This window comes from Aythya ferina, assembly GCF_964211825.1.
Source record: "Aythya ferina genome assembly, chromosome: 4".
NCBI lineage: Eukaryota > Metazoa > Chordata > Aves > Anseriformes > Anatidae > Aythya > Aythya ferina.
In genome coordinates, this window is record NC_140300.1 from 12616181 (window position 1) to 12639547 (window position 23367).

General features: G+C 36.7%; 1 protein-coding gene across 18 annotated transcripts in view; it reads left to right on the forward strand.

Moving 5' to 3' along the window:
- The window catches only part of JAKMIP1 (janus kinase and microtubule interacting protein 1), a 157848-nt gene that overhangs the window by 49836 nt on the left and 84645 nt on the right, over positions 1 to 23367 (forward strand). For 6 of the 18 annotated variants that reach the window (XM_084517944.1, XM_084517946.1, XM_084517949.1 and 3 more), the window contains exon 1: positions 9946 to 10127. The gene's annotated coding sequence lies outside the window, so the exon portion shown is untranslated. Of the gene's footprint in view, positions 1 to 3243; positions 3438 to 9945; positions 10128 to 16613; positions 17783 to 20011; positions 20052 to 20919; positions 22450 to 23112; positions 23169 to 23367 lie in introns of those variants that run through there. The other 12 variants (XM_084517961.1, XM_084517953.1, XM_084517960.1 and 9 more) reach the window with 10 other exon arrangements.

Here is a 23367-nt window from a genome sequence, read left to right on the forward strand (position 1 = left end):
CATCCCCCCAGTTGTCAGAGGAACTTTCCTCAAGTGTTATACTCTCCAAGAAGAAATCTCTAAAATATCTGTTAACCTTATGGTTTTAATGTTCCTCAGGTAATGCACTCCCTTAAGAGTTAAAATGGATTAGGATGTCCTGTACAAATAGCTCTGGCTAAAATCTATAAACACTGAGTGCTTTACCTGTTTAGAGAATCTAAAGCAAAGGGCATCAATCTTTTATGCTCTTACCTTTAAATTTATGTTGATCTCAAGAGATGGTGCTATCAGACATAATGACATAAGGTGTCAGAAACAGAATTTTCACTGAAGATTCTTTGCATTTCAGTTTGTCATTTGAAAAAAAAAAATATCTTGGATATATCCCTTTTCTAAGTATTTGGGAAGTGTTGACAGAATTGCAAGTCATTGCCATGTAAACAGAAATAAAACCTTCATTATTATAACACTGAACTTTTGTCTAGAGAGCCATTATGTAACAAAGCACATAATTTAATTGACTTTCCTTATTTAGCATGTTCTACCCTAACTACAGGATATGAATATGTTGGTGACTTCGTTACATGGAAAGAAATTACTCATTTATCAAACATCAGCTCAACTGTCATATTATTTCTATAATAGCTTTAGTTCTTTGAGGAGTTTTTGGCATGTACGATATCTTTTGAGTTCTGAATGAATTTGAATGAGTATGGTTAATGCTCTGTTTGTTTGTAGATTAAGAAATACATATCCAAACCAACCACTTCCCTCTCCTCTTTATCCTCCCCCCACATTCAGAAGTTGATTCAGCATAACAGTTACTGGAAATGGGAAATTAAGTATCCAATTATTTTAAATTATTTCTGTATTGCCATATCTTTTAAGAAACTGGGAAAATTACTGAAGGATTATTGGTTTGTAGGTTTCCAGTGGTTAGTGGTAATTTATTACAAGAAGCATTCTGATAGTATCTAATGACATAAAGGCATAATTAAATATGTTCCAAGCCTGCAATAGTTTTTGTAAAACTTACTCCCAATTCTTCTGTTTTAATCTTATTGATACACTACACCACTGAAACTTCCATTTTAAAAAGGGTATATTGTTATATTGCTATACTGTTTTTATTATATATGCCGTTCTTTCAGCAGCTTGAAATTGCATATCTTTGATTTATGTTCATCCTTCTCAAAACTTTATAAACACTGTTCCCTTCATATAGGAAGGCCTCTTGGTCAAGAATATGATTAAGATACTTTTTATTCCCAAATTTACTGGAGAATTCAAATACATCTGCTGTTTATTTTAACAAGATTTCTAGAATGCAAGAACTTCTCCTTCCATAATTAGTATTATGGAATGAATTGATCTGTTGAAACTTGAATACATTTTTAAATGTAGGAAACTCATCAGGGTAACTTTTGAATTTGAAAATATTTATTCTGTGACTACTTAGCAAGAACTATCTTCTAACTCTGCTTTCTTGCTGGCCTGATTGCTGTATTTTGGTATTTTTGACAATTAAATTCTTGTTCTCTTAGACATTTCTGCATTTACCTCTTAACATTGGAAAAAATTCTATTTCCCTTTTGTTTAAATATGTTCAAATTAGCTTCTGTAACCAAGAAGGAAAAAAAAAAAAAAAAGAAACACAAGATGTTCTTTTATGTGGAATAACAACTGGAATATTTAGAAACAGGGCAGCTCCAAAAGGGTGATGAAGATGAGGTGAACTCTGACGTCATAAAAATCCAGGTTCTTGGCCTCCCTGTCCCCGAGGAGTTTAGGTTCTACAGAAACAAATCAAATTCCTCTTTTCTAGACTCCTGTGCCACTTAAAGATGCTGAATAAGCTGTTTCAGCACTTTGATCTCTTGCCATGATATGGTCCTAGTTCCACTTTCATCCCCTTAAAATGTATTCTCTCACAGCAGAGAATTTGGCCCTAAGCATGAAGATTTTTTCTCCCCCTTTTCCATTAAATCCTGCATGGATGGCTGTCCTTGTTGAGCAAACAAGCTGCTAAGTTATTCCCTGAGGATTTAGTTTTTATCCCACTAACATTTGAGAATTGACAAAACCTTTAACAAACCACTTGAAATGAACGGAATGCTTCCAAGGAAAGGAAATCAATTAAGAATTAACATTCTGAGGGCTGGTACCATTGGATGCAAGCCTGACGTATTCTCTGTGAGGTACAGCTTTTGGTGAAGGCTTGAACCAAGTGCAAGGTAATATGTACAGCATGTTTCAGTGCTGTACTGAAATGGCATCCTGTCTAGCTTGCAGCTCTCTGCCAGATGGACCCTGGACTTTGATCAGTTCTGTGTCATGTCTGCCCACCCTCTGCTTTGGAGTCCCGAGTGTGGCTTGTGTTAGACATCATTACATTATTGAAATTTGTTTCCCTTGTCTGAATCCCTTTTGAACTGTAAGTCTGTGATTGACTAACACAAAGGATGTACTGCAAGACTTGTTGCTTAGGAGACTTCACTCCTTTTCCTGTACTTCACAAATTTAAGTAAAGGTGCTGTCATGCTTCCCTTATGATCAAAATATGTTGAAGTATTTTCAATAAATGTGAAGTGAAACAATATCAGGGCTTTGTGCATCTATTTTCAGTATTTTTTAAGAGAGGAAATTAGCATCTTTACCTTTGCTATGCAGGGCAGACACAGAAAGAATAGAATTTAAGTTTCTGAAATTCAGTCTAGTCCTCTGCTCAACAGGACACGTGATAACTTCCTTTTGTTGGTATATTTTGGGTATTTATAAGGATTAAAGACCAGATCAAAGACATGCCTGTGGGCATGTGACAATTTTTAGGTGATCACCACAACTTAAGCCCCCAAACAATTAAAATTAAATTACATTAATTATTTAATTTATTATTAATTAATTAATTAATTTTAAGTTAAATTAAAGCAACTTAAACCCCCAAACAATTAATTTGTTTTGAAAAGGAATACAACCTTAGCGTTAGCTATGCTCAGTTACCTGTCTGCGCGGCACTGTTCTGATGGTAAAGTAGCTTAACAGCTTTCATCTAGCTTTCGTTGGGGATCATCTAGCCAAAACAACTGTGAATTAGACTGCATATGTGTGGCTATGTGATTCTACAGCCATGGCTGTAGTTCTGCATTCTTTTTTCTGTTGCATTTTGTTACCCTGTGTAATTACGTTTTCATTGCATTACTACCATGAAAGCTGTTAATCAAATCTGATTTGAATTAAATCTCTTTTTCTTTTGTTTGACAGATGATGTCACTAATATTGCTCAGAAATCCCTCCTTGCTGATGAAAAAGAGGATGTGCCAATAGGAGTAGGACTTGAGGTGTGGAAAATCCCAGTACAAACATACTTCTTGACTTTGCTACTGGTACTGCTCAGTGTTAACTTCTTTAATGTAAAATAAAACACAGCTGCCTCGGGGCCTGAGGACAAGAGAAAGGTACTGTGCATTGTCACCATGTTGATTGCTCAGAAGCTAAAAAAAGCTAAAAAGTAGTTACATGTTTATCAATTTATTACAGACAATATCATTTGGAACTTCACAGGTTATTTTTTTTTCTTTGTGCTGAGATAAACTTTCAACCCAACCAGATGTGCAGTCAGTAAAATAAGCCAAATCAGTACTAAGTTTCTATCTGCTTTAATGTGGTTCCCTTTATGTGGAGCCTTCCTGTGTTCAGTGAATATATTTCTTGATATCAACATTTTCATACTTGTGATTTTTTTTTTATTAACTGTGTGTGATTTTTTCTCCTCATAATATCTTAAGTCCTCAGTACAGAAATGTTGCCCAGTGTCATACATTTGTCATATGCTTTCTAACCTCACTACTGTTTCTGTGTCCTGTATACCTGTCACCATTAATAAAGAAGAAAGTCTTTCACTAGAATCATATAACTACAGAATATCTTGAATTGGAAGGGACCCACAAGTATCATTAAGTCCAGCTCCTGGCTACAGCCAGGACCACACAAAAATCAATCCGTAGGTCTGAGAGGTGTTGTCCAAATGCTTTTGACTAGTTTGGTCTCCGTTGATGCTAAGCTTCTTTGACAGACTTTCCAAACCTTCTGTTGACTTTTGTGTGTTTACTGTGTGCACAAGTCTGGGCATTCAGAAAGCAGCTTTATGTGCTGTGCGTGAAAGGCAATGGTTTGGTTGCCTTGAACGACCATCTACTTACATGGGGAAAAATACCAGTTTCCTCCTATTGGAGAACTATGACAAGGATAAGAGTTTAACACAATGCCTAACTCTTAGCTTTCACATGTTGTAGTATTCCTGCAGTGGAACTGCAGTGATAATACAGTTAGTAGATTTAGAAATAGTAAGGGGAGAACCCCTACTCTGTAACTTTTCTTACTGCAGCAAAATGCCATTGGATCCTAGAAATGAAATACTTCTAGAAAGACATTGAATATCACCAAGGTTAGTCAAAAAACTATATTGCCAAAGAATGAAAAAAGTAGCAGAAACCTAGAAAATATCCTTTCCTGGTAGATATTTTGCAGTTTGCATATTGAAATTGTTGCCTCATTTTTGCTCACAAACCCTGCAATTATATTAAATATAGTGGGTAATGAAAAACACTTATCTTCCACTTCTGATGGAAGGATAAATTATGACCCTAAGCAAGGAGAGTGCTATGAGAAATGACAGCTGTACAGTGCATAATCATTACTGAAAACATCCTGAAGATGGGAAGGGTAAAGATTTGTTTTCTTTTTAAACAATCGAACAAAAGAAAAGAAAAACAAACAAACCAAACCAAAACAAAAACATAAGAGTGTCCTGGTTTCAGTTAGCACAGAATTAATTTTCTTCCTAGTAGCTGGTGGAATGCTGTGTTTTGGCTTAGAATGAGAAGAGTGCTGATAACACCCCGATGCTTTAATTGTTGCAGAGCAGTGCTTATACTAAGCCAAGGACATCTCAGCCTTTGCTCTGTCCTGCCAACGGGCAGGCTGGGGGGTGCAGTAAGAGCTGGGAGGGGACAGACCCAGGACAGGTGACCCAAACTAGCCAAAGGGGTATTCCATACCATCTGACGTCATGCTAAACAATATATAGGGGTGGCTAGCCGGGGGGAGGGGGCCGGACTGCTCGGGGTTAGGCTGGGCATCGGTCAGCGGGTGGTGAGCAATTGCATTGTGCATCACTTGTTTGTACATACTATTATTACTTTCGTATTATCACCATTGTATCATCATTATTATTATTGTTATTATTATTTTGTTTTTTTTTTTTTTTTTTCCTGTCTTATTAAACTGTCTTTATCTCAACTCACGGGCTTCACTTTCCATTTCTCTCCCCCGTCCCAGAGAGGGAGGGGGGAGGGTGAGCGAACGGCTGCGTGGTGTTTAGCTGCCGGTCGGGTTAAACCACGACAGTCTTTTTGGCGCCCAACGTGGGGCTCGAAAGGTTGAGATAACGGCAGATCTGATCAGAGTGTGTTAAACTAAAATTGGTGTAAGGATTAGACCTGCTTAATAGTAACTTGTCATGATGCTGATTGCTTTAATCACAACTCTGCTGCGCCTGTTTTCCAAATTGAGTATTATAGTACATTATTTTCCGTATTTGCTCTCTGTAGTGTTGTTTCTCCTCTCCGGGCCCTGGTTTCAGACCATTATGGTACTAAGTGTTATAGCAATGGCTTATGAGACTCCCTGATTCCCATCCATAAGCTAATTCGTCAATTGGAGAGCCAAGGAGTGATCAGCAAGACTCATTCACCTTTCAATAGTCCCATATGGCCAGTGCGAAAGTCTAATGGCGAGTGGAGACTAACAGTGGACTATCGCGGCCTGAACGAAGTCACGCCACCACTGAGTGCTGCAGTGCCGGACATGCTGGAACTTCAGTATGAACTTGAATCGAAGGCAGCCAAGTGGTACGCCACAATTGATATCGCTAATGCATTTTTCTCCATCCCTCTAGCAGCAGAGTGCAGGCCACAATTTGCCTTCACTTGGAGGGGAGTCCAATATACTTGGAATAGGCTGCCCCAGGGGTGGAAACACAGCCCTACCATTTGCCATGGGCTGATCCAGTCTGCACTAGAGCAGGGGGAAGCTCCTGAACACCTGCAGTACATCGATGACATTATTGTGTGGGGTGACACAGCAGAGGAAGTTTTCGAGAAAGGGAAGAAAATAGTCCAAATCCTTCTGAAAGCCGGTTTTGCCATAAAACAAAATAAAGTCAAAGGACCTGCACGGGAGATCCAGTTTTTAGGAATAAAATGGCAAGATGGACGTCGTCAAATCCCAATGGATGTGATCAACAAAATAACAGCTATGTCTCCACCAACTAACAAAAAAGAAACACAGACTTTCCTAGGTGTTGTGGGGTTTTGGAGAATGCACATCCCAAATTACAGTCTGATTGTAAACCCACTCTACCAAGTAACTCGTAAGAAGAATGAGTTTGAATGGGGCCCTGAACAACGACAAGCCTTTGAACAAATCAAGCAGGAAATAGTCCATGCAGTAGCCCTTGGGCCAGTTCGAACAGGACCAGATGTAAAGAATGTGCTCTACACTGCAGCCGGGGAGAACGGCCCCACCTGGAGCCTCTGGCAGAAAGAACCTGGGGAAAATCGAGGTCGGCCTCTGGGGTTTTGGAGTCGGGGATACAGAGGATCTGAGGCCCGCTATACTCCAACTGAAAAGGAGATATTGGCAGCATAAAGGTGAATTATTTATAGCCCGATGGGCCCATGACACCTCAGGCCATCAAGGTAGAGATGCAACATACAGATGGGCTCGTGATCGAGGGGTGGACTTGACCATGGACGCTATAGCACAGGTTATTCATGACTGTGAAACATGTGCTGCAATCAAGCAAGCCAAACGGTCAAAGCCTCTTTGGTATGGAGGACGATGGCTGAAATATAAATATGGAGAGGCCTGGCAGATTGATTACATCACACTCCCTCAAACTCGCAATGGCAAGCGCCACGTACTTACAATGGTGGAAGCAACCACCGGATGGCTGGAAACATATCCTGTGCCTCATGCTACCGCCCGGAACACCATCCTGGGCCTTGAAAAGCAAGTCCTATGGCGACATGGCACCCCAGAAAGAATAGAATCAGACAATGGGACTCACTTCCGAAACAACCTTATAGACACTTGGGCCAAAGAACATGGTATTGAATGGGTGTATCACATCCCCTATCATGCACCAGCCTCCGGGAAAGTTGAACGATACAATGGCCTGTTAAAGACTACCTTGAAAGCAATGGGCGCTGGGACGTTCAAAAACTGGGATACGCATTTGGCAAAGGCCACCTGGTTAGTCAATACTAGGGGATCTACCAACCGAGCTGGACCTGCCCAATCAAACCTGTTACGTACTGTAGATGGGGATAAAGTTCCTGTAGTGCATGTAAAAAATATGCTGGGTAAAACAGTCTGGGCTACTCCTGCCTCAGGAAAAGGCAAACCTATTCGTGGAATTGTTTTCGCTCAGGGACCTGGATATACTTGGTGGGTGATGCAAAAGAACGGAGAGGTCCGGTGTGTACCTCAAGGAGATTTAATACTGGGTGAGAATAGCCCATGAACTGAATTGCACCATGTTAAATAGTATATTATACTGTATGTTATCACTACCATGATTACTATAGGTGACTAATTAGAATGTATGGAAAAGAGTGTAACCTGAGCATGACATAAATGGTATGGAATAAGGGGTGGATAGATGTCCTGGTTTCAGTTAGCACAGAATTAATTTTCTTCCTAGTAGCTGGTGGAATGCTGTGTTTTGGCTTAGAATGAGAAGAGTGCTGATAACACCCCGATGCTTTAATTGTTGCAGAGCAGTGCTTATACTAAGCCAAGGACATCTCAGCCTTTGCTCTGTCCTGCCAACGGGCAGGCTGGGGGGTGCAGTAAGAGCTGGGAGGGGACAGACCCAGGACAGGTGACCCAAACTAGCCAAAGGGGTATTCCATACCATCTGACGTCATGCTAAACAATATATAGGGGTGGCTAGCCGGGGGGAGGGGGCCGGACTGCTCGGGGTTAGGCTGGGCATCGGTCAGCGGGTGGTGAGCAATTGCATTGTGCATCACTTGTTTGTACATACTATTATTACTTTCGTATTATCACCATTGTATCATCATTATTATTATTGTTATTATTATTTTGTTATTTTTTTTTTTTTTTCCTGTCTTATTAAACTGTCTTTATCTCAACTCACGGGCTTCACTTTCCATTTCTCTCCCCCGTCCCAGAGAGGGAGGGGGGAGGGTGAGCGAACGGCTGCGTGGTGTTTAGCTGCCGGTCGGGTTAAACCACGACAAAGAGAAATGTCCTAGGGCCTATCTGGGTAGTATATGATTGTCTTCTGTGACACTCAAGTACAGCTAATAGTTCATTAGTATTTTCTATTTTAATGCTTGAGAGAGAATAGCACAGTCATTATCAAAGAGTATATAAAGAGTGAAACAATGTCTAAAACAATTTTATGTTCATTAATTACACTTTAGTATAGAGAAGAATTATTATAACTAAGTGTGTTTTGAGGGCAACAGACACACTAATGTGATCCTAAATTCTTTCTTCTGTAATTGGGTAGGCACTTCAACATCTACTTGTGACCTTCTCTTTAGATGCATCTAAAAAACCTTTTTCATATCTATTTAATAATAATAGAAAGTAGATGATAATGCTTTTGAAAAGAGTAAAAATGCTGATTTTTTTGCCTTGACTTTCTGCTAAGATGGATGCATTTGGATTTTAAATCTCAAAGGACTGCTATTTAAAGATTTTTATTCTGTTGTCCTTGAGTTCCATCCTGTTCCTGTACATCTAAGCAGATGAACATACATTAACAAATTGATTTAGACTGAATATTTTATTTAGCTGACTCAGCATAATGAAAATGAAATGTTAAAGATACGAGAGTCTTCAACAACTAATGTATTTCTGAAACTTATTTTGTCACATGCAAATTATACACAAGGAGGCCTCATATTACCTGGCCTCATATACTTTACCTCATTAACTTATATACTACTTTATGAAAACATGAGCACAGGAATTTCTGTATTGCTTATGCAGATCTGCCCAATGCTACAGAAAAAAAAAATATAAATCTGGTCCCTGTTTATTTGATTAGTCATATTTCTTGCATATCAATGTCATATTTATTTGGTTAGACTGTTTCTGATATTTCCAAACTATCTCCTCAGAATGACTGTGTAAACACAAACATGTTTGTGCAAGAACAGTACTGATTTGAATGGGGACTGTTACATCATGCAGCTATGTGTGGGCACTTTGCTTTAAAGACTGCCTGGTTTTTCCTGTGAAAATTTGGGATTGCTGCAATGTAGTGGGTGTGGGGCCAGGCACATTTGTTTTTTTTAAATGTCTCTTTTTTTTTTTTTTTTTTTTTTTTTCTGACTGATTGCAATTTTAGCAGATTTTACAGTCTTTTTATTTTTTTTTCTTCTTGTTTCCTTCTTTCTCTCTTAAATTAATGCAATTTAAATCTACAAAACCTTTGGTATTACTCATATATTTCCTTTTCTTTTTTCTCTCTATATTTTCTCATATATTTCTATATTTACTCATATATTTCCTTTTCTTTTTTCTCTCTATATACTCTATATTTTCCTTTTTTCCTTTCTCTCTCTCTCTTTTTTTTTTTGTTCTTAACAGCCTTTGAACAATCTATCTGTGCTGACTAATTATCTGCACAAATATTGTTTATGTACCCTACCATGTGACTACAGATCTATTACTCTTCAAACACAACAAATTGCTAAAACCTGCTTATGTCTGGTTAGTTTCTCTTGCAAATATTCAGCTTTACTAAAAAGGTACTACATTTAGACATCTGATAGCTCTTAAGCTGCTGGCAGAATTCCCACATGCATTTTACAGTTAGATAAGTACATGGCTGGTAATGGTCTCGTTAAGATAAGATAGCTTAGTTATGTAAAAGGACTTCTCTGTTTTGAATGTTTGCAAGAGGTGTTAAAAAGACCTTTCCCGTATCACAGGAAGTCTTTCATATATTTAAGACTTGGTGTTGGAAATTAAGCAAAACAGATCGTCAGTCTGTTATGAAGCTACTTGTCTATTCATAAATGGGTATGAATGGAAAAAGGAAGGTATGAATGAACCATGAGAAACGTTTAGCCTATATGGTATACATTCAATAAATAGTATGAGAACAAGAAGTTGAGAGTTTTGACATCTCTTTATGATACCATCTTTGTAATAATATACTTCTCTTGATAAATAGGGTCTCTCTTCCTTGTGGTTCTCTTTCTAGCTCTTTCTAGCTCTCTTTCTCTCTCTCTAGTGTTTTGTTGTGGGGTTTTGTGCTTCTTTTTCAGCTCTAGCATTCAATTGATTTGTTGAAAACATCAATAACACTGAAAAGCGTATTATGAATATTGAATAACCTTGATGATATGGTCTAATTCTGGCAACATAAGTAAAAAAAAAAAAAAAAAAAAAAAAAGCACACTTTATGCATAGCAATTTTATAAATGTTGATTTTCAGGAGAATAGTTTTGTAGGACACAAATTATCTTACCACTTAAAACTTACCTTTTCTGAAGGAAACCTGTCCTGTACACACAATATTGTATTACAAGTAAACTTAAGCAATGACATATTTTAAAATGTACTTTATATGTTTCTATATTATAACCAGCTTGAACAATAGCAATCAATTTCAGGTTGTCACTCAGTGTCTCAATATTGCATTTCTTCAGTACTACAGGGTGACGTTTGTATTATTTTGATAATAATATTGGATTTTTTTTTTAATTCATTAAGACTTTCCTGTTCCTTTTCCACTTGTGTTCCACATCTTCCATATTAAATTTAGTCAGTGTGCTTGAAAAATGCTGCATACCAAAACACTCCCATCTCACAGCTGAGTTCATTTTTTATTTAGTGTGAACTGTCAAAAAACAAACTTCAAGACAGACTAGAAAGTCTACCTTAAATTTCTTTGAAAAAAAGGACTTCAGATGTTAACTTATTTGGTAGAATTACATTTATTAACATTTCCTATTTAGAAGTGTACTAGTAGATCTTTTGTATTTTGGTTATAGCAGGGAACAGAAATGAGAAAGGGAAAATATGGGGAAAAATAAAATATGTGTGAGTATAGAAACTGAATGAATAAAGCAGAACATGAACCTACTGATGCTAGGTGGAAAACACAAACCATCATAATGAAGAAAAAATCCTTTTCCAGAGAATTCACTCTTTTGAGTCAGAATGAAGCTGAATAGTATAAATATACTTCCTAATTGTAAAATTGACCAACAGAATTCAAATTGGTGTTGAAAAATTGCTTGCTCATCAAAGATTTTAATTTGAAGATACAGTATGAGGATAGGCTACTAGATGGCATCACTTTCAGAAATTCTCTTAATTTTAATTTCTCTCATTTTATCCACTTTTAAACAAGCAATTTCATCTTGGAAAAATAAATTGTCTGCTGTGAAGTCTGAAACTTGTTTCACTGATTAAATCTCTGTGATCCTCTATACCTGAACTATTTTTAGATGTTAAGCCATGATGAGAAGTTATGACCAAAACTGACAAACAGATGTGTTAAACATTTATTATGTAGAAGAATTATAATTTTTTTGAAACCAGAAATTCTGTGTGCTGCTGGAAGTTTATCAGATGCTTATTACCACAGTACCCTTCCCTGTCTTTTCCCTGCCCTGAGAACAGTAGTGGTTCATCCTCCAGGAAGAATCCTCTTACAGTTTAGGAAAGGGGAATAATAGAAACTGACCACATGAGTCAGTTGAAGAGTGTGGCAAAATAGTGTGTAGACAGAATGATGGGTTTTGTAGGTGTGCTCTGAAGTCAGGACCATCGGGGATGCAAATCTGTATTTCATCTTGCAGATGAAAAAAGTATTGAGGGGTGGGAGGAATCAGACTTAATTAAATCATTTGGATTGGAAGGAAAAAAAAAAAAAAAAAAAAAAAAAAACTTAAAATTTGATCTCCTGACTGGTAACAAAGAGAACAATATCAGTTTAAAAAGTAAATGAGCAAGCATGTTGCATGTGCGTTGTCAATGAGTAACTTCCAACCAGAGGACAACATGGTGATGGTGGTAACATTTGCTTTCACTGAAAGGACTGCTAAAAAGGGTTATTTCTTGGAGGTTGGAAGGAAGAAGCAGCAGGGCTCAGTTAATATGCAGATGTTATGCATGGATAAGGAGAGTCAAGAAGAACAGACAAAAATCCTTCTTTTAATGCAAGGGTGACTTCATAGCTGTATGCAATCTGCAGAGGTGGGAAAGAAGTGAGAAAGGTGGTTGTGGTTGGAACGACGGCCAGGGAAGGTTGGAATTCACAGGCTGCCATCAGATTAGTTGGCAACCCCAAAAACTGGTGTACGAGCTTGATAAACATCATTGCTACAGCACTGCTAGCCTAAGTACTATTCATTGCAATTAAAACTGAAGTAAAAGTTCAGGGGAAGGAAATATATTCTGTTTCACTTATGTTAAATCTAGCTTAAAATTAAGAAATGCGTAGGGGAAGGGGGTGAGGGAATATACTGAGATGTAAATTACGAGTTTCCAATCTATAGCAGAGAGATTTCTATTGCTTCATTTAGAAGCTTTATTGAGGCAATATTTTATTGCCTTGTGGTTGTTTCAGACAACAAAGTGGAAAGGGATTTAAAAAAATATATAGTATTTTACTGTCCTTCTGAGACTTATGGTATTGTTTCACTTTTGGGATCAGTCGCGCTTTGTTCCATCTGTTCGATTGCGGTGGTTTAATATTTCTGTGCTTATCAGGAAACTGTGGAAAGCTGACTTCCCATTTTTCTCAAGTAAAAGAACTTGTGCTAAAATGCTTGCAAGACTGCAGTGGTAACAATTTCCTGTTTAGGTAAAACTTAATATATTCCTTGACTTTACATTTAGAGATCATACATGAATGACTTTTTCAAGTAAATAGAAGTCAATGAAAGAGGGGTAGCAAGGAAAGAGGGTTATAATGCTAGTAGAGGCATGACAGCAGTTTCCAGGTGTGCGGTAAGTTATTACAACCCAAGAAAAAAGAGAAATTGGGTAGTAGAAGAGAGGTGGAGAGTTTTTGGGCATTTCAGTTAACTTCCAAAGATCAGTCTAATACTGGACTCATTATGTAGTTATTTACTGGTGAAGACCTGCATATCAAAGAAAACATCTACTAATTTCCTATCATTAATCCCTTATGAAGTTTGGGAAATGTTAATGAAAATCTTTGATGTGATGCTTCCATGTTTTTACTATTTAACAAAAACATAAATGTGTGTGCAGCATAGCCATTTGAATTGATATTCCCTAGAGGGAAAGACCGTGGTTAGAATTCAGAGCTTCTAGTTTTCACTTTGTTCATTAACAGGCAGTGTTTCAGCATTTTCTTGCAAAAGGAATCCTGATCTGTGTGCAACTCAGCTTTTCATTTCACCTTTTTTTTTTTTTCATTTTTTTTTTCCTCTTTCTCTTCCTGTTCTGATATGCACTTCCTTTCCCTTCTCCTCTTTTTGAGGACTAGTGGTTGTGAGGAAAAGAGCTGAGACAGACTCCACAGGGTGCTGGTGGGCTAATAGACAAACAGCAGATAGGACTCTTACTTGGGCTAGTGGCAAGGAGTGGGCTCTATTAGATTAGAAGCTCTGTTCTGGAATGGTATGCCCATGGTATGCCACTGCTTTTTTTCTTTCCTGCTTTCGAAAGTGTTACAGTTTTGTTAATACAGTTTTGCTGTTTAAGAGGTAAAAAATTGCATTATTACTGCCTTAGCTGTGCTGGCTTTAACCTTAAAATAAAATCTTATTCAGAGATTCCACTTGGGGAGATGATGAGTGATGTGGCAATACCTATTTCTGTATTTCTCCATAAAGCCTTCATTAAGGCTACTTGTGCCTACAAAGACACTGTTGGTGCCCTAACTTTTCAGGCTTGTTCCTGCCACTTCTCCTCAAAGATGAGATTGGGAGAGTGACAAAACTGGATAGCAGAAATTACATGAATATAATTTTACACAACTGGACAAAAAGACTCCTATTTATGTGATAATGAAACTTGAATAAAAATTTTGTCCATAGTCAAAGATAATTTACAGAAGCATTTAGACCATGGAAAGAAAGAGGTTGTGTTTGTAAGGATTTCATATGCATAAACATATTTCCTTCAACCATATAGGCTCTTGGGAAGCCATAGGTGACATACGTAGGCTTTCACTTTGAGTTAAACAAAGGTTAGCTTTCTGAAACAAAATACTGAAATAAAATCTTTATTTAACAGTAATAAAAAAAATATATATTATATAGGTACAAAAATGAAAATCACATAGGGAAAAATGTTATATACAGAAAAGTTTTTCTGAGAGTTAACAATAAATCACTTTTTAATTCCCCTAAATAAAACAAAATAGCCCGACTGACAGCATTCAGCAGTGTATGATACACTGGTACCAATGCTGTACCCACATAACTTGGATGCCCAAATGACATGGAAAAGTTAAAATTTGCATGCATTGATTACATTCTGAACTCCAAAATACCTTGGGACTTTAATACAGTCTAACCTGGGCAGCACTCAGTCTCATTTCGTAGTAGCTGGTCACAGAGTAATTCTGAGGTTTTTTGCATGTTACTTTTTAAGCCAATGTATGACTGACTTGTCAATTTGTTTTTTGTTTGTTTGTTTATTAGCATTGTGAGGGATGCTATCCTTAATGTTATGATTTTGACAAGCATATCTGAATAAAAGTATTTTCTGCAAGTGCTCCTGGACAGCATATTCAACTCTGAGCATTGCCAGAGGGCACCTTTGTACTTCTGTTGAGCAACTTGCCAACAACCGTTCCAAGTAGCCTGGCATGCTTTGAATCAAAATTGCTGGCAGTTGCCAGAAGGATGTTTTATTGGTAGTCTTCTCACGGTGGTGAAGTTTCCAGTTTGTGGATGTCGGAAGGCAGTTACACAACGAAAGTCTTTAGTTCACAAAGATTCTCTGCTGTGCTTTTCTTGTGCTTTGTCATGCTTGTCTCTGTCTGTTATCTGAGTAAGAAGTGGAAGTTTGTCTTCAGGCTCTTAGTGCATTACCATCTAGCTGTGCATTTTACTGGCTGTAATTTTAAGCTGCTGCTCCCTTATGGAACTGAGGGAAAACAGGAAAGAAGCTAACATCTGGCTGAAATGTCAATTTTTAGCATTTTATCCTAGGTAATACTGTTCCATAAGCCTGTACTGCAGAACCAGAGTGACAAACTCTGTACACTCTAATGAACAATCACTCAATTATCAATAATTGAAATGTCAGTGTTAGCTGGCTGACTATCAGAGCACTGTTTTAAGAATAAATTGAAGTGAGTCACCTCATTTTGTCACCACTGGTAGGCACGCATGTGAAGAAATACATTCACTGCTTCCCTCAGCCAGGAAGGATGCTCAGTGAATTGGCCAGCATGGTGTCTGATCACACAGGATCTAGCATCCCTGAAATCTTCAATCAGAACAAGGTGTTATCTCTCAATAGAGTATATGGGAACAGGGTATTACATACCTGCAGAACAGTATCTAAAGTACTAACATGAGAGTTATCTAAGCCACTTGCTAGAAAATGTTAATAAGATGGCATGCAGTCTTGCTTCACTAGAGCTTTAAATGCTTTAGTCTGTACTGCAGTGGTTAGATTATGCTCTGCATGGAAGGATTATGCAAATTCTTTACTGAGAAGAAACAATTGAATATATAAAGATTTTACTTTACATATTAAAAACCTATAGAAATAAGGAGAGCATTGGAGGACTGATTTTTGGATATTTTTTTTTTTGTCTAGTCTTATATGGGACACTCAAGTAATCTTATGAATCTGTATCCCAAATACTTTGTCTTGTTTCTGATCTTCAAGGAAATACTCGTTTTTTAAGAGTACATCTATTAGGAATTACTGGATAGATCCTTTGAGGGAATTGCAGCTTTGTGATATGCTAAATTTGATGGTTCCTGCCAAATAGCAATTGTTGCAAACTCATGGTAGTTTCTCTTAATCCCTTTTTCTCATAATCCCTATTCACTGCTTCATATTTTAATATTGTCCTCAGAATATGAGGTATGCAAGTGTAGTATCCATTTTTCTGATATCAAGTGATTTTTTTCATGGTCATACAAGGAATCTGTGACAGAACCATAGGAGAAACCAAAATCCATCAAGCTTTTGTCCCATCTGTTGCCCACAAAATAAAAACATTACTATAATAATTGTTAGATTAGAAATTAGAATTGAATGTGGGGTGTCCTACTTCAGCAACATAGTTTGGCAGAAGTCCTTGATAATAATTGTCAAATGTAAGAAGTCTGAGTTCTTCTCCTTACACTTACTTGACTGAGATGTATCAGAGGCCAGATTTACAAAAAAATATTAGATTTATGAAATAAGCATTCAACATTCTGTAAAGTATCAATACCCCAGTTTTTCTTCTGCTAAGGTTCAATTTTTCTCTTTTAAGTCATTTGACTGAAAATCTGGGCCTCTCTCCCTCAGTCTGACTGTTTTGCATGTTTCCTACACATCTGTCAATTTATTTTTTTTTTTTCCGGTTTCAGGTTTTAACTACTCCAAACCTCTACAGTGGTAATAATAATGGTGATAATGATGAAAACACGTACCAATGAAGAAAAAGAAAAATCTACAACCACCAACAAAGGAACTTTCCCTCAAAATTCAGATAAATAACTAAGCAATAGTATAATCCAAAGGCCTAGGTTTGACAGGGTGATTAAGTTGCAGGGTGTCAGTGGGAGTGAATGAGGATCTGTACAGTCTGTCTCTGTATTTGCCATTTCTCTAGCCCTAATTGGGAAGTGCTACAGTTTAATCTTTCTTCCTGTCCCTGTCCCTCTTAAATACCATGCTTCAAAGGAAGAGCTGCTCATCAATGAGACCAGGGGTCTCTCTGAATCACAGCCTGGGTACAAGCAGAAGGATGGGAGGCTGGACATAGGTTGCGTTGGACAGCAGGTGTCCAGTCAGGTCTCCTGCATGTGCTCAAGGGAAAGGAATTGGCACAAGGATCAGAGGAACGGCTCTGCTTTAAGCTGCTGGCCTCATGTTGCAGTTAACCCAGCACCTTAAAGGGCTCAGGCTCTATAGGAGAGCTGACTTTGGAAGGTTGTGGAGGGAGAGTCTGGTTTTATTAATTTTTTTTTTGCGTTTGAACATCCCATTGTGGTGCTTCTGTCTTCGGTATTGTGTGTCACAGGATTGCTGTATCAAACAGTTTGTCTTTAATACATTTAGCAGGGTCATTATAGGGATTAATCCACAAATTGGTGTTCCGAGTGAGGAAATGTTAACAGAGGCCAATCTAACATTCATTGAAACCAATGAATATTTTTTATTTACCTCAGAGGCCTGGTTCAAGTTCATAGCATTTTGAGAAGAGATTCAGGCCAAGGTTTAGGTAACTTCTGGTCCGTGTAGTGCAGAAAGGTTGCTGCAGAGTACATCTACGCAGGGTCTTGAGGCCAGCAGAGCCAGAGGAGGAACAGCACTGGGGAGGATATATGTGGAGGTTTGCTTCCTCTCCTAGGGTGGCTGTGATGGAGCCAGCATTTTCCACTACTTTTCTGCAAGAGGATCCTATGGTATTGTGTTGTAAGGCAGCTATACTGCTCAGTGAGCACCAAGATGTCTCTGAACAAGCTGTGTTGCTGTGCATACAAATTTGCAGTGTATACAGGCCTCTGATTTCCTTTGTTTTTCATCCCATTAGGTAAGTTTTTGTTGGTTTGTTTGTTTATTTCTTGTTCTCTAATGTTCTAGTAGCTTTGATACGGGCAGCTGTAGTGATGTGAGGAAATGTATCAATTTCAGGATATCAGACAGGGTTCTCATATCCAAGGTTAGCGTTGTTGCACCCAAAATTGCATTTCTATTGCTGCTTTCTGGCGCATTGGCAATGACAGATGTCTGTAGTCACAGTAAATAGCCCATTCTAACTTATGTTTCTGAACTGGTCCTTCAGTTGCCCTGCAGAGCAATCTGTAATATCAGAGACATGTTGTTCCTTTAAATCCTTTTTCATTGTGTAACTGTTCTGTGGTTCCTGTTCTAAATGGCTCACCAGGACTACTGACAATATTGTCCCTCCTATAAGTAGCTTCAACCCATTTCCTTTTTTTTTTTTTTTTAATTATGCACATAAGTTCAAGTTAATCTTATTGGCTAAACATATTTGTGATTCCTTCCCTTCCCCCTGCCTTGTTGTTTTCAGCTCTAACATTCCTTTTTACTGCATACTTACTTGTGATAATTTATTGCAAATAAGAGCTAGCTTGCTTTTTGTTTCTGCCATTTTTTTTTAATTATTTTTTTTTGGATGGGCTGCTTATGTTCTTTGACTAGAATGAGGCCATTAATGTACTGGGTGCTATCCAATGGCCTGCAGTACTACCAATCAAAAATAATTATTCAGTGTTGTATTAGTAGGTACACATATGTTTGAGTCTGTGCAGAGGATTTAAATGAGTTTGAAATACTTAGATTTTTTGCGTGTGTCATGCAGTGACTTGGAAGCATATTTTTGTTGCATGTGTTTTAGCAGATGCATACGTGACACAGGCAACCAATTAACTGAAATAAAAATGAATATATTGGTGAAATTCATTCTGAAGCTTGCCAAATTCCAGTTCTGCTAACTGCACAGTAAGGACCTGGAAGGTGGTGATTTGTAATGAGATGTTAAAACACAGCTACTGATCCTTGGGACCAATGAGAAATTTTCTGAAAGTCTCTGGAGGTGCAGAAACTTAGCACATTTCTTTTGCTGAGGTGCCATGGTAAAAAATAATGGTGGTACTTACAATCCTTGACAGAAGAGTTAAGTGACTTACAAATACCCTGTTCATACACAGGGTATCATCTGTTACAGACCCTCCTAAGCCAGGTATCATGAAAGTTGAACTCATGCTACACTAAAATATAAAATAAAATAAATGTTTCTACAAAATAAATGTTTCTTCTCTTCAACTGTGATTGACACAATTATGTTAACATGAGCTCTTGTTGCAAAACACCAATTTGAACAGCTTAGTGCTTCTTGGTGATTGCTTTCCATATAGTTTGGTTCTAAAGGTGTGTATATATATATATATGTATATATATATTTATCCTCTGAAAAAAAAAGTCATAAGTAGCACTTAAAAGTGTTCCACGATGAGGAAACTCAGCAAGCAATACCCTAAGTACAATAGGATTTAAAGTAATCCTTGAAAGCTCTACTGCTACAGAAATAGATTTCTTAGGTAGCTGACAGATGGATATCTAAGATATGTCTACTAAAATATAGTCTACAGTAATACATGTAAAAATAATAGTCTACTAAAAATATAGTCTACTAAAATATAGTCTACAATATACTTAAAAAATCATCCTGATAATTTTGATTTATATTTCTTGGCTTGGAAAAGTATTCTTTTTCATCCTCTAGAGATGCTTTTGCTTTTATCCATTCAGTCATGTTTTATTACATACAACTGAGAACTGAAGCAGGAAATGTAGGTCATCTGAACCTTATGGGAAATATGCCTTGGGCATTGACAGCTATGAATGTCCCTTTTCCCATACAGCCATTGGCTGATTATCACATTTTTAAAATTCTAACATAGATGAACTAGCACTTCTGAAGATACCATATTGTACCTGTGTCCACTGAGTTTACTTTTATCAGGTGCAAAGGTAATAAATTTGATTTTAAACTTGTTGAACATTTAGAATTGTGCTGTACTGATGAGGTACTTTCGTCTCATGTTCACAAGCATAATAAAGATTGTGGTTAGGCCACAGTAGGGCTTTGTAATATTGTAAAAGAATTTATGAATTAAAATGAAAAAAAAAAGGCAACCTTAATCTGAATGGAGGCAAAATGTCTAGATGAAGAAGCTTCTACTTATTATTTTTTTAATTTATTTTTAATGTATTTATATATGTATTTTATACGCAGTAGCATGAATTACTGTTGGCCTTCAGGGAACTTCTGGAAGGTAACTAAGTATCCTTACAAAAATAATATATTAAAGTGAGCAATTTTAGTCTGTGGAAATGTATTGAAGATATTTTATAAATATAAATATAAACATAAACATAAACATAAACATAAACATAAATATAAATATAAATATAAATATAAATATATTCAATGAATATATAAATACTCAATGTATTGCACAAATTTCACAGAAAAGTTTTCCCACGGCTAAAATGTTAGAAACAGATTTGTTGAAAAGGTGAGTATGGCAAAGTTCAGTGTTCAGGCATCCTTGAGAGTTTTAAGGGTTGCAGTTCTTTCTGTTTCTTGCAAAGATGTCTGCAAGTTAAAAATCTGAGTTTTCAGAAGAAATTAAAATTGGAAATAGAAGGTTAAAAGCAATATGTATTCACACAGAAAATGAAGATAGTTGTGCAGACAAATGCCGAGTGAATCTTTCTAAAATATTTCTTGGGGAGAAGAGAAACCAGAGCTATGCTATTGGTTTCCATGTTAGACAGATATGGCAATGACAATGAAGAAATATATGAATTGAGGAATGTATTTGTTGTGTAAGAGCCCTAGCAAGAAGGTGTGCTATGATGTGGTTTTTTTTTTTTTTTTTTTTTTTTTTTTAAAGTAGAATCAATGTGAAAATTTCAGCAGTAAGGTTTATTATATGTAGTAATTGTTATTGTCCTCTATTTCTCCATTTGTCTTGCTTGTATGTCAGATAAAAACAAAATGCATGTCAGACCTGAAGGAGAGGACAAGATGTTGTTGTTCTCAAAATAAAAATATGTGTAGTCAAAGATTTATGATTAGGTTAATTGATAATATGAACTTGAACATTTAATACTATGTGCCTGTATATACATTTGCAGATGTCTATTTATGTCTTAGTCCTAGATGTCTTCTTTTTATAAGTTATGTTGCTAAAGTATGACAGTTTAATCTCCTGTGCAAGAACCATGAAATGGTATTGTTTTTCAGGAAGCTTCAGGTAAGAATAATTAATCTTCAGTTTATGTACCACTCTGTATCATTTCTTCAGAAAATTGCTTGCCTGGATGTGTCTATCTTTTTTATTTGTTTGTTTAAATTTGTTTTTTTGATGGACGCATGTGAGAGACATTGCAAGATTTTTTTTTTTCTTCCTAAAATTCAGTAAAACTCTTTCATATACTACGGATTTTAGCACTGTTGGTTTTTGTGTTGCATTTGAAAGATGAAATCTTTCTCTGAATGAAAACTCCTAGTCTAAAATGAAACTGTACTCGCAACCCAACAATTTTCTTTCCCATTAAGATGGAAGCAACTGATTCCATGTGGTATGCAGAGAGAGAGCTTTTTAACTGACACAAACTGTTTTCTCCTCCCCCAAGCATTTTTTGTCTGTCTGTGCTTTTGCTTGATGCTTCAGCTGAGATGACTCATTAACAACTTCACCTTCCAGAAATCTTATTCAATCTGAATAACATTGTTCCCAATTGAATCAAGGCTAGAATGCTGAGTTTGGGATGACAAATATAACAGAAATTGAGTCATAATTTCTTAACCATGTGAAATATTGGTTCACATACTTGGTTCAAGTGTGAAATACTGGCTTTCATGTACTAGTCCCCCATACTGTTAAATAGTTGATTCAAATCCAATCAAGTTTATTTCTTTTGCTGTTCTTTATTTTGAATTACAAGTGTCCCTTTACCTATCAAGTATTTGGTATATTCCAGAGACTGCTGAAAAGGTGACTTGTGACTTAGAGGCCATTAGTCTTCTCTCTCTCTCTCCTTCTTCTCTTGAAATGATGACATATATTCAAAAGTTCTTAAGATTTGCAATAAGTGTGTAGCACTCAACAGTGCTGAAAGTGGTTATTTGTATTCATACAGTGATTGAAGGACTGTGGTGGATATATTGTGAATTAACAAGTATGTTATATGAAGCTTCTGAGTCAGTAAAATACAAATTTTATCAGAGTAGAATGTTTCTTCCTTCCTTTTTCTTGCTGTGTTTACAAGTTTAATATTTTCTGTCCTTAGAGACATGCAAACAATAAGCACAACTAGTCAAATAGCACAGCATCCTGGTACTCACTGTTCGGGATGCATCTTGTTCGGGAGCCAAGATGCATCCTCTTCTGCAGCAACCCTTATATATCTGGACTTGGTGCCTTTGTCAGTGTTAATAGGGGCTTTGTGATTCCATAGTTTATGCTTTTGAAATAGATAGGTTGGAAGATGCATATAAAGGAGAGTAAAAATGGAAATATTTTTGTGCCCAGCACCACAGGTTGTTTTTTGTTTTGCTTTGTTTTCCTTCAAAGTTTACCAGAGATGTAGGTGATTTTCTTCAGGTCAGAATTACACACCATCAAAACTTCACAGAGAGACCACCTACTGAGGTGCATAAGTGTAAGTTTTGATGTTCGTGTTGCACCTGTAGATGTTTGTGTATAGCACGTGATATGCTAGGGAACATGGTACAATCAGGAGAGCTTACTGTTACTGAACAAGATGTACATGGTAATTTGAAACCTCTTTTGCTGTTCTCTGGATGTCAGTTTTATCCACATCAAACAAAGTTACCTCACATTCTCATTCTATCATTTAAATATTCTTTATGTCAAACTGTAACTGAGATGGGGGCAGATGGAAGGATCTAATGAGATTAAAATTCCTGAAGCCAAGCCAGCAAGGGACACTTCTGGTTTCCTTAACTTAATTAATGATCTACTGAACTAAGGAATATATGATCTGGCTGCATTAAGAATTTTGTTTTAATAAGGACTGCAGGAATAATTCCTGGATAGTATCTGAGTAACCCAGATAACTTTTGAGATAAGGAACCATTCCTTCACCATTCCGAATGGTTAATGATTATTAGATAGTGGATTGCACATCTATGCTATCTTAGATTTTCTTTACAAGTTGGCCAAGGAAATAGCAGTAGAAACTGATTTTGAAATCCAGTTTTCCATAAAGTTAACAATTTTGGATGAAGTATATTGATTAAAAAGTCTTTAGTTAGCATAATAGAAACTACAAAGATTAATAACATGAAATTCCTTTATTAAGAACAATACTTCCGCAAGTTTCTTCTATGCACTGAAGAGTTCTTGTTTCAAGTTACTGTAAGAATATTGCTATTTTATTATTCTTGATTTAACAAATATATGTGAAATAACAGTATGAGTGCTTATTTGTTTTGTAATGTAATTTAGATATATAACTAAAATTAAAGTTTAATTCAATTCCTCATTTTTCATTAATTATGTATTCTAAATGCTTGATATAAGGATTTAAGGAACAGATTAAGTTTTACTGTGTGTG